The sequence below is a fragment of the Prionailurus bengalensis genome, chromosome B2, assembly GCF_016509475.1.
Source record: "Prionailurus bengalensis isolate Pbe53 chromosome B2, Fcat_Pben_1.1_paternal_pri, whole genome shotgun sequence".
In the NCBI taxonomy this organism is placed as follows: domain Eukaryota; kingdom Metazoa; phylum Chordata; class Mammalia; order Carnivora; family Felidae; genus Prionailurus; species Prionailurus bengalensis.
Genome location: NC_057349.1, coordinates 40,122,955 through 40,134,882, shown reverse-complemented (window position 1 = coordinate 40,134,882; position 11,928 = coordinate 40,122,955). Strand labels below are relative to the sequence as shown.

Sequence of the window (11,928 nt, the reverse complement as noted above, 5' to 3'; positions counted from 1 at the left end):
CCGCCTTCTCCCGGGCCTCGATTTTCCGGTCACGCCGGAGAGTCCGCCACACCCCGGGGCTGACAGGTCCCGCGCGGGGCCGCAACTCGGTCCGCGTCCCCCGCCCCATCCTCGCCCAGCGTCTCGCCAGCCTACAAAAGGTGCAACCTCACGCAAATGCAGAGCACACAAATAAGGTCGGCTGCGCATCGCCGGGGAGGTTGCGAACAATGCGCCAAGCTGCCCGCGCCCGCCGAAGCGCGGCGCCCGGAGGGACAGGGGGCGCGGGTGGGGGCCGCGGCGGAGGACCCGCCGGCCGCGGCGCTGGACACCTTACTTCCTGCTTCCCCGCCCGCGGCCAGACCCAGCTCTGCGGAGGGATATCTCTCTCCTCCTCTGTCCCTCTCTCCCTTCCCCCGCCCTCCCCCTTTTTGCTTCTGCTCCCCCCCCCCCACCCCGCCTTTCTCCTTTTGCAAGAAAATAATTTGACAGTCGATTTGCTGACAGGGGAGGAATTTGCATCCTGGATTAAAAAAAAAAAAAAGGCCGAGAGGAGCTTGGGAACGGTTGCTAGGGGTGGGTAATGGGTGAAAAAAGGGGGGCGCCGGGGAGCGGATAAGGAAGGTTAAGGGAGGGGGCGAGGGTGGGGAGCAATGCAAAAGGTAAGGCCAGGTTACCGCGGCTCGGCCCCGAGTGGGCTGCGGCCGGGGGAGGGGCGAGAGATACATATGTATTTCTGTCTCCCTAGCACACCCCCTTCCCTCTAAGCGATGGCTGAGAGGCGGTGCATGCAGATGGGGAGTAAGTTTCCTGAAGGGGAGGGTGGATGCACGCGCGCGGCCCCGCGCTGCAAATTTCCACCGGGGAGGGAGAGTGGCTGGATGCGGAGAGTTTGGAGTTGCTTGCCGCGGAGGGCTGGAAGGGGAGCAGGGCCGGGAAAGGGGGCTGGCGGGCGCTATATCTGGGAGTAAGTTTCCAGGATCAGGAGAGCCTGCACGCTTGCACGCTAGTAAGTTTCTGGTTGGGGAGGGCGCGTGGGGAGGAGGAGAGGGAGGGGTGCATGTATATAGAAGGGGGAGGGGGGAGCAGATTTCCTGCGGGGAGGCTGAATGCATATGGAGAGTAGATTTCCTGAAGGGAGGGTGGAGGCGTAGACGGACCGAGTAAGTTTCTTGCTGGGGTGGTGGCGGAGGTGGTGGGTTGGTGCTTTGGAAACCCGGAGCTTCCTCCCCGGGGTGAGGGAGCATGCTGTTGGGGGTGGGGTGGGGGCGGCGCAGGGCCCTGTTCCCTGCTGGGGAAGGGGCTTGCATCTGGGGAGTATGTTTCCTGGCGGAGCGATATTTGTTTACAGGCTGAGGGCAGTACTGTAAGTGAGTAGCGCTTCGAGAAGGCGGCTCTGACATAAATTAATATTGAAATTACTCCATCAGCTCTGCTCGCCCCCCATCTCATCCCCCAAGCGGAGTCTGGTCTTGTCGGATTGCCCATGCACTTGTTGCAGAAACAGCCAAGGTAGGCAAGAAGCTTATTAAGTTTCATTTAAAAAAATTAGTTGGGGGATGCTCCGTGAGAAGACGGGGGAGGGGAGGGAAAAGTCTCCCTCCCCCCCCCCCCCCTTCTTTACTTTCAGTATGTTAGCAGGGCCTTCTTTCTGCTTCCCTTCTTCGCTCTTCCCTCTGCGGGCTGTCCAGCATCCTAGCCAAGGGGGAGGGCTGAGGTGGGCGTTATAATTGGCAGCCCCCGCTTAAAGGGTGGTGGTGGTGGGGCTCGCAGTTGGAGGTTGTGATGTTATAAAGCCTTCATTCTTCCAGCCAAGAAACCGCAGGACCCTAGGGATGTGCCTTTGGGGGTTTTTGACATGATGCATATATGTATGTATATGCGCTTGTAGGCTCTTTGGGGGCTGGGTACTCCCCCAACTTACAGTGGCCACCAGGACGAAAGAAATGTGTAAAGGGGTAGACTTGCCCCTTCACTCCCTAACTTCAGTTTGGGAGACTGGGAAGTTACTCCTGGTGGGCTGAAGAAATAGATATTTAAGAACAACACAAAACCACGTATTCACTGGCGGAGGCCAAGAGCACCTGGCGGGCAGCGTCCAGCATTGGGCTGGATGGAGCATGTGCGCCTGCCATCCTTAGGTTAAAGAAAATGACTTCTGGTACCTCCGTGTGCCTTGGACTCGTCTGTTAGAGCCAGCTTGTGGAAACTCTTCCCCAGACTAGACACGGCTTTGGCAAGTGAAGTGTTGAAGCGGGGTTGCTAACAGCCTGGCCTGGGCTGTCTTGTGAAGTACATGGATGGAGGTGATGCTTAGGAATGATGGATCCAGGGATGGCCGAAGAGTTTTTTCAAAAATGCCTCCCAAAAGCCGGCTGGGTTCACTTTTTAGCAGGCCATGGAGGAGAGCTTTGAGAAAGGAGTTTTAAGTTGTCTCAGTTGGTACCGACCTTCTGCATCATTTACCGTTTCAAGAAAGCAATCTGGTGATGGAAAATGTGGTTTTTTGATGCCCACTGTAAGACTAACAGGCACTATTCTGCGCTTAACCAGTTAACCATCAGTCTTGGCTTCTCCTTGCTTCTCTTTTCCTGATTTTCAGCTTGCTGGTTTCTGCAGAGAAGTTGAGGGTTTTGGCTGTCAGGTACCTTGATTATGCTGGGAATTTTCACTTCGCCAGGATAATTTTAGCACCAGGGATTCAAACCCAGGCATGTTTAGTAGGGTCAGGGAGTAAATGCTAGGTGTGTGGTTGACTAAAGTTGGTTAAGCTTTGTGCGGTTCTGTAGACAGGCTCAATTGTAGCAGGGGAAAAAGTGAGTTTAAAAAAAAAAATTCCTCTCCGTGTTACTGATGTCCTGGACAGTGCTTTTCTTCTTTCCTTCTCGTCATCCGATTTCCAGATTGAGAATTTGATTTTTGGCAGCTTGAGAGCTGAGTTCGTTGGGAATTAGATATTATTGCCACTTACCAAATATTCCTAACTGGGCATTAGTTGAACAAATTTGCTGTTAGTTTTCTCTGCTGAAAATCTTAGCCGGAATGGTGTATATGCTGGAAGGGTAAACAAAATCTTTATGTGTATTTATCCCAGGGTAGTAGAATTATTTACATGCCTACCCTTGAAGCCTAGAGCACTCATTCAGGTACCCCCCCCCCCACGTTTATGAGATTTATTTTATTGTCTTGCTTTGGCCATTAATCAAGTCTCAGTAGCTTTTTTTCCCCTCTTTTGCTGAGAATGTTCTCCTGGTAATAAAGGTTTGAAGGCCCATGAATCATAATTCATTCTTTTTAAAATATTGTGGTGATTGTCACGATTTGATTTATAGGAATTGATACTGGGAGTGACACGCCTCTTTGGGCCCCGCCCTTTTAGGCATGTCCATTTTCGCCAAAGGATTGTTTAGAAGCCAGCTTGACATCTCAAAAAAAAAAAAAAAGACAAAAACAAAAAAACACCCAACATTTCCCTTCTGCTTTATGGGCATTGAGAATATTAATTTTGCAGGTTCCATAGTGAACATGGGTCTTTTCACAGCTTGGTAAGCAGGCTTCCACATAGCAGGCATGTGTTAATATCACATAGCATTTATGTGAGCTTGCTGTGAAAACAGTTGTTCTATGAACTGTGTGGAAAGTACTCAGTTTTGCCTCCTTTAACTCGCTTGGGCCTGTGGTTTTTTATTGAGGTAAGAGCTTTCATTGTAAAAGAGGGGGCTGCTGCTTATATAATAAAATGTGTGGCCACAGAAACAAAGCTTATTTAGACGATTCTTTTTCTCCTCCTTTGATAGTTGGTCAGAATGACCAAAAGCATTGATTTTTTTGGGGGGAAGTATAAGGGTTCTCCTTCAAGTTGATTAATCAGAAAGTGTTAAAATTGTCTTGCATTCGGTAGTTGGCCCAGTTTACAATATTTGTAAAGTGACGAAGAACTTTTCAGGTGGGGGGGGATGTCACTATAAAGAAAAGTGGGGAGGGTATCAGTTTCTAGCCATTTCTGGGTTTCGGACTTTTTGTCTTAAAAATGCAGATTCTGTCCATGAGTTTCTTCCATCTCTGAAATTTCTGTGACTTGGATCTTGTGGAGAGAGGTCTCAAGAGGTCTCGACAGGCTCTTCCTGGGCCAACGGCCAAATTGCTTCACGGACTAGGACGAGTTGATTAACTTCTGTTTTTGTCTTCTCATGGAGAGAGTGGATTTGTACCTTGGCATTCCAAAAAGGACTCTTGAGTAGCCTGGTAATTTTGACCACCAAACACAAGGAAATACTTTCACGAAAGTCTGCCACTGTCTTCAGAAAAAAAAAAGTGCACGGTTGTTTCCCAATTATATGTGCTAATAGAGCATGGGGCACATAATCCCAGGCACCCAAAATAATTTCAGTTAATCTTGGAAGTTTCCCCTCCAGCCAGCTGGTTTACCTGTCTAATTATGCTTGGTCAAGTCCAAGGTTAATTGAACTGTTATTCCCAGGCCACAGGAGGAGGTAGGCTTGGGAAGAGTGGGACACCAGGAAGCTGAGTGTGGCTTTATCCACTTTCTGTGGAGAATTCACATGTGGGTAATTGGGATTTGGTCATATGTTTGTGATAGAGTTCATGATGATGATATTGTAATACTGTCATTTCTAGGATATTCTGTATTTCACCATGGGCATTTTTTGGGGTGGGGGGGAAAGCTCTTGATGTTTTTACTGACTTTGAACATTGACATGAAAAGTGAGGATCCAGACACGTAGCTCAGACCCCAGGCAGTACAAATGGATGCTGGTTCTCTAAAAGCCGTTGAATTCAGCTCATTTTATTTATGACCTCATAAAACTGTGTGATTTAGGGAGAAGGGAGGATTAGAATCAGCTGGGATCTTGTGGATTAATAATATTTCTGAATTTGCATGTTGGAGGGGAACCAGAGAAATAAAGGGGAAAGTAAAACATAGTTGATTTTTTTTGTGGGGAGAGGGCGACAAGAGTAGCTGACAAGAGTGGTTATTGGCATAAGCTTGTCAATGAAGATGCTGTGGCATTTTAAGGAATAGTACGGTCCTGGTAACAGAAGTGTGATCCCCGTGGCTCTCTTAATAAATCTTTTCATCTGGGTTAAAGAAAATGCATAACAAAAAGACCTTGTGATTTTTTTTTTTTTTTAAAGAATTTCTAAGTACTTATGGTATCTGCTTGTAAGGTCATCTGGTTAATCTGGGTTTGCTGAGGAAAAGGATGCTTTTTGTTTTTTCCTCCTTGAAGACAACAAGTTGGGGATGGGTGGGTATGGCCAGCTATTGGGCTCTTGGTGCAGTGCCACTAAAAAAAATTTTTTTTTTTGATGGAGAGGAAGGGGAAAAAGAACCTGTGGGCCTAAATGGCAGTGATAACTCTGGGCTTCTAGAAGATAACAATTATTTATTTTCATGCCGTAACCGGATTTAGTTTAGTACATTCAGCAGCTACTTACTGAGCACGTCCTATGTGCTAGGCACTGGCTTAAGGTTCTGGGAATAGGTTGATAATTAAAACAGACGTCATCAACTCCCTCTTCCCTTCCCCCACCCCCACCCCTAGCTTACAGCCCAGAGGGGGTGGCAGACGTGTACAGAAATATATATTGCAAAATGTGATAAGTGCTTTGATGAAATCCCGGGGAACAGTGACCTGGACTTACTCAGCTAAAGTAGCCTAGAACAGGCACTCTTAGGTTTGTCAGAGAGCACCAGGCGGTGGGGAGCCTATGTGGAAGGATTTTGGTTTTGGAGGGGGGAGGGGAACTAAAAAGAGGCACAGGCAGACAAGGGGGATGGAGAGAAGGCAGCGTGAGGCGAATGTGCGGGACTCTGGAGGCCTTGAGAAGGTTGGGTTTCATTTGAAGTGTAGTGGGAAACCACTGAAAGTTTCCAGTGGGAAGTGACACCCTCAAGTCTTGATAAAGGGGCTTGCTGCGGTGGAGGGGGCAGGTGTGGGGTCGGAGAGCTGGCCAGGTGAGGAGGAGGAGGAGGTGACAGGGAGTGGAGGGAGAAGGTGGGTGGAGATACACTTTGTAGGTAGAATGGGCAGGATGGGCAGGGTCGCTGGTGGGTTTGATGGTGGCTGGGGAGGAGGAATCCAGGATGGCTCTGGGGGGGTTCTGGCTCGAGTGTTTGGGTAGATGGGTGGTGCTGTTTGCCCAGATTGGGAACGGGAGGGGAATGGAATCAAGCTATTTCCGTTTGGGCCCTGCTAAGTTTGAAATGCCTGTTAAACTCAAGGTGGAGATGACAGGCCGGCAGTCTGACAGTGGTGTCCAGCACCAAAGGAGTGGCCAGGCGAGAGATAAAAATGTGGAAGCCATCAGCCAGGGGGTGGTATTTAATTTCAGGGGACTGGGTGAGATGTCCTAAGAAACCTAGAGAGAGAGAGAAGGAAAGGCTGTGTGTGTGTGTGTGTGTGTGTGTGTGTGTGTGTGTTTATCGGGGAAGGGGTGGTGGTTGAATGTTTCATGAGGTTAATAAGGCCAGAAAAGTCACCCCTGGATTTGGCAAAATGGAAGCCACCGGGGACTTTTCAAAGAATAGCCTCAGTGGAATGCAGGGGATGGGGGGGTGGGGAGCAAGGTTGGAGGGGGTGGGCAGGGCACTAGGAGGTAAGGAACTGGTCAGCACGTGTAGACAATTTTTTGGCAAAGGTTGATGGTGAAAGGGGGGCAGAGAAATGGAGTGGGGGCTGGAAGGACGTGTGCATAACGGGAAGCGGTTTTTCGGGTGCCGGTGTTACAAATTTTGAGCTAATGGGAGAGATCCTGGAGAGGGGGGTGATTGATGAGAGCAATGGGTGAGGTCAGGACAGCTGACGAGAGCCCTTGAGAAGGTTTCAGGAAGATTGGCCTTTCCCTGGGGGGAGGAGGGTGGGGGGAGGGCCTTCCATCCTGACCAGAGGGATAAGACAGGTGCAGGTGAGCAGGAGGTGAAGGAGCTGTACTCCGTCTTGGGGTGCTCTGGGCTGAGGCTGCGCCCTCCTTGGGAAGGGGTCTGGACTCAGGACTTGACACCAGCCAGAGACTTTGAAGGGTTAAGACTGCATCAGAAAATTGTACTGCATATTTCTCAACATTTGACTGCATTACTGAGCAGTACAGAGGCAAGCGCGGATTCTTTCGCTTGGGGAAGAGTCTTCAGTGAAAGTAATTTGGGCCTCACGTAAGATTTATTTGAAAACTATCATTGGAAAAAGACATCTGTGATTTTCAGCCCTGTTCAAAAGTTGGTGGGCACTGTCTCATATGTTTTGAGCAAGAGGCTCCAAGAAAGAAAAAAAAAAAAAAAGAGGCCTCTCCTTCAGGCTGCCTTTCACAAAAATATGCCACAGACAGCCAGCCCGGGTGGTCCCCAACCGTGGTGTCTGCATGGGAGGTGGGTGGGCAAGGAGGGACTCAGAAGACCTGGGTTGGGGTCTTCTGGTTCAGCACCGTCCCGTGGCTCTGGACAAGGCAGCCTCTGGGGCTGTCTCAGCATCTGTAAAAAGAGGGTGACCCCGTGTGCCACCTCTCCTCTCAGGAGTTGCAAGGATGCAGCCAGACAATGTATGGAAAGTGCTAAGTAAACTGTAAGAGGCCTCCTCCCGTAGGAAGACAGCAGCGAGGTGAATTGGTCTTCGGTCAGATCTCCTTTTCAGATAAAAAAAACTGACTACTGGGAGGGACAAAGACAGAGGGAGAGAGAAGATCCCAAGCAGGCTCTGCACTGACAGCCGAGAGCCCGACGTGGGGCTCGAACTCACAGAACCGTGAGATCATGACCTGAGCCGAAACCAAGAATCTGTCGCTTAACTGACTGAGCCACCCAGGTGGCCCCAGTCATTTCCAGTTTTTAAAAAATATTTCGTGCTTTTCGCGTAATCAGACCTCTGGCCTCTGAGCCCCGGAGGGTGATGCTTTATTTATTTATTTATTTATTTATTTATTTATGAATTGCTTCGTATTATGGAAAAACGTGAAACGTAACAAAAGCAGACAGACTAGGGTAATGGAGCAGTTACTGAGGGGTTTGCTCACCTGTGGATAATGGGACTTCTTGTATTTGTATAACAAATACAACTTGTCAGTTTTGAGAGATCAGTGGAACTGATATCAATTTGGTTTCATAGAGAGGGGGATATAATCAACGAAAAATCAGAGAGAGAGGAAATGGATGCCATCGTTGAAATGACTAGTGTTTACCCAGCTTTTTATTGGTCCAAAGCCTCTTCGGCGTGTCTTAGTTTATCTGACAACAGAAACATCAGCCATCGGAGGTGGATACTCTCATTTTGCAGCCGAAGAAAGTGAGGCTCAAGAAGCAGGATTGAAAAAATACAAATAAGTGATTAACCCAGAATCACATGTCCAGCTAGCATCCAAAGCCCCGTTTTAATGCTAGAATTTGAATGGTCTCCAAATATTGTGCACCTTCAAATAGATATTGCTATGAAGTATTAAATAAGAGTATGGTACAGAATATATGCAGAGGACTGTGGACACCAAGATCACCTGGGAATTTCGGGCTTATAAGTCCCAGTGACCTTAGTTGGAAACACTCAGATGATTTAAGCATGTTTTGGGCATTACGTTTTTTAGAGCTCAAATCGTCTGGCTCATTCTGGAGCACACAGCTTTAAGGCTGCCTCATAATTAAAGCCAAAACTTGACTTTAACAAATTGCATGGCTGTTCTCCATCAGCCTCCTACCCTTAGCCCTGTCCTTCCTGCGGGGCCCCTCAGTGGAGGAACCTGGACAATCGGTATTCGTTTCTAGATAGCCTGGCCTCCATTTCCAGGCTCCAGCTTTGGACACACTGGGCTCTGAGCAGGTTGCGATCTCAGAGAGCTTCCTGAGGGCCCCTGGTCATCACAGAAGCTACGCTGAGGGCCTCTCCTTGTCTTGGGAAACCACCTTCAATCTAACTTATTTGAAAGATGTTTTAAAAAAGACAAGAAAAAAAGTTGGGAGTTGATGCCCAAAGAGTTTTAATAGGGGTGTCTTTTGAGCTCCCTCTGATGTTCTCACAATGGGAGACATCAAACTCCCTTAAAATTCAACTCAAGGATACCCGTAATGAGGCTGATTATCAAGTACTGGGGCTTGTTCACTTTTCTTTTTTAATTGGGTGAGCACAAGTGAGCCGAGGGGGTTTTCTGGGGAGCCACAGTAGGTAAGGAGGTTTAGAGGCCTCTCTCCTTTGGGAGTCTCAGCTTCTTTAGAAACCAGTATGGAATTCAAACAATTTCACTGTGCGTATGCGCATTCCTTAACTCTTCCTTGAGGGCCCTGTGTGCCTGGTCCCGGGCCAGGGCTGTGGGCTGGGCTAGAGAGGGGACTCACTTGGGCTGCCTCAGCCCTTGCTATTGTCATACTTACCACCAGGTGTCTTTCACCCCTTCTACGCTGCCTTGGGGAGGGCAGAACTGGGTCATCACTCATTTTTTGTACCCCCAGCACCTGGCACAGAGGCTGGCACCAGTTCATGCAGTATACATGCTTATGTATTTAAGAATCAACCGGGTTTTTTTGGTTTTTCTTTTACTTCTGGTTCCCTCCTCCCCCCAGGTCCCCCATTGGTTCTTATTGGAGGGAGAAATCCAGGCCTCTCTGCCCGCCAGGGTCAACCCTTGCAGCCACTGAAGGAGACCGGGCTAGAGAATGTTTCCTCCCCCCGCCCCTTGCCTCTCGTGGCCTGGCAGCCTTTAGCTGGGGTGGTTTAACTGAGCTCTCAAATTCAAGTGCAGCCCCATCCCCCATCCTTTTTAATAAGTGACATTTTGTTAAATCAGTTATTCGAGGCCTTATCTATATTTCTGTCTGTGCTGCCTTAGTCAAAATAGGAAAGAGAGCGAATATTAGATTTCTTTACCCGCCCCCCCCCTCCCAGTTGGAGCAACTCTACGTAAGATTTCTGATGGGGCGGGGGTGATGTGTCCTTGAAGAAGTAAATGCTGCGTGCAGAAAAAATGTGGAGGGCTTTGACTTGTAGCGAATGCTGTTTTTCAGCAGCTGTGATTTTTCCATTTTTCTTTTTCTTTCTGTTTTGATTAGCGGAACTCATTGTGCTCCAGGGTTGGGATTGCGTTGGGGGAGGGCGCGGAGGGAACAACATTTACTGGGAGAGCCGGAGTTGGGGAGGAGGAAGGAGAGAAGGGATTTATTGAAAATATATGTCTACTTCTGCTATGATAAAGCGGCAGGCATGTAAAAATGCAACGGGGAAATCATTATTGTGGTAATGTAGGCAGAGCTCCGCTTTCTCATTAACAGAGCTTAGCTCACGTGGAGGAGGGGGCGGCCAGGCTGCTTTGAGAGTTGGGGTATTCAATAATAGCAGAAACTCAGGGGATTGTCTCCACCCCCCCCCCCTTGCCCACCCCCTTTGGCTGCCTTCTCCTTTCTTTCTCCCAACAGTTTGTAACCTTTTTAAAGCTGCTTGTCGGATTGCACGGTCTCCATTGTCACCCCGCCACCCCAAAACGCTGTAAGGACTGTTTAATTTTTAAAGTTGGAGGGAATGAAAATAAATTTTCTCTTGGGAACCCAAGGAGAATTTTGGCAACACACTGTGAGTCAGAGATTGGATTATATCCCTTGCATCCCGGAGAGCACCAAGAAGAGCCTATTTAGGGGCTCAGGAATTTGCATATGCTGTGGGGTATCCAAATGAGGGTTTCAAATTGCTTCAGGAGTAGTTGCTGCTGTTTATATAGAGACCTTACTGTGTGCCTGGCCCTGTGCAGATGTGTTAGTCACTTCAGCCTTGTAGCAGCTGTAAGAGGCAGATGTGGTGCCCACTTTATACTTGAGGAACCTGAGTCTCGGGGAGGGGGGGGTGCGGTTTCAGCACCTTGCTTAAGGACACACAGGTGCCGAATTGCCAAGCTGGTCTCCAGACCCAGGACTAACTCCAAAGACTGGCTAATTACCTTCCCTGTACAGACATCAGGATTCTAGGAACCTTGGAGGGGCCCCTGGGTGGCTCAGTTAAGCGTCCAATTCTTGATTTTGGCTCAGGTCATGATCCCGGGGTCATGGGATCGAGCCCCACATTGTTGGGCTCTGTGCTGAGCCAGAGTGTGGAGCCTGCTTCAGATTCTTTCTCTCTCTTCCTCTGCCCTTCTCCCCCCACCTGTGCTCTGTCACTCTCTCCCCAAATAAATAAATAAATAAATAAATAAATAAATAAAATAGATTCTAGGAACCTGGACAAAATAGTGAGAGCTACCACAAGGCCTGCCGTTGACAGCTAAGGGGTAGAATGTTCAGATGTTCGTGAGAACCTTTCCCGAGCCCCTGGACAGAGCTGAGGAAAAGATCAAGGTTAGTGGCTCACATCTTTGATAGAAGAAGTGAGAGAGTGCCCTCTTCCCCATTCCTGCCAGGCTACAGTGACTGTGTCGGTGCTGACAACTTGGTCATCAAGCATTATCGAGTGCCTCCCGTGTGCCAGTGGCTGGAAATAACCAGGGCAAGTAAGAGAAGGAGTTCAGAATCTGGTAGGGACAGCTATGAGAACATATAAATCTGATACACAGTGCTGCCTGCCTAGAAAAAGACCACATTTCAGAAGTAGTAAGTGGGAGAGACTGTGTAGAGCAGCCAGGGAAGTCTTCAGAGAGAGGTGGTACATGGGTGGTCTTCAGAGAGAGGTGGTACACGGGTGGGGTTGTGTGGGTTCGCTGGGGGATTGCCAGGTAGGTAGGGGGAGGGGGAGCGACTAGCAGATAGCATGGTGAGTATAGGAAGGTACATGTAATCTGGCCTTACCCATCTCCCCTTATTTTCCATTACCTTCAGTTTAATGCTCTAGAACTGTGCTATCCAATATGGTAGCCACTAGCCATGCATGGCCATTTAAGTGTAAGTTAATGAAAAAATCAAATCAAATAAAAATTCAGTTCCACAGTTGCACTAGCCACGTGTCAAGTGCTCAATGGCCACATGTGGCTGGT

At 48.8% G+C, this 11,928-nt stretch overlaps 1 protein-coding gene across 6 annotated transcripts in view; it reads left to right on the top strand.

The window, feature by feature from the left end:
- Positions 1–649: 649 nt before the first annotated feature.
- The window catches only part of TRERF1 (transcriptional regulating factor 1), a 211,516-nt gene continuing 200,237 nt past the window's right edge, over positions 650–11,928 (top strand). For 5 of the 6 annotated variants that reach the window (XM_043591412.1, XM_043591410.1, XM_043591408.1 and 2 more), the window contains exons 1-2: positions 651–988; positions 1,410–1,491. The gene's annotated coding sequence lies outside the window, so the exon portion shown is untranslated. Of the gene's footprint in view, positions 989–1,409; positions 1,492–11,928 lie in introns of all 6 variants that reach the window. The other variant, XM_043591411.1, reaches the window with a different exon arrangement.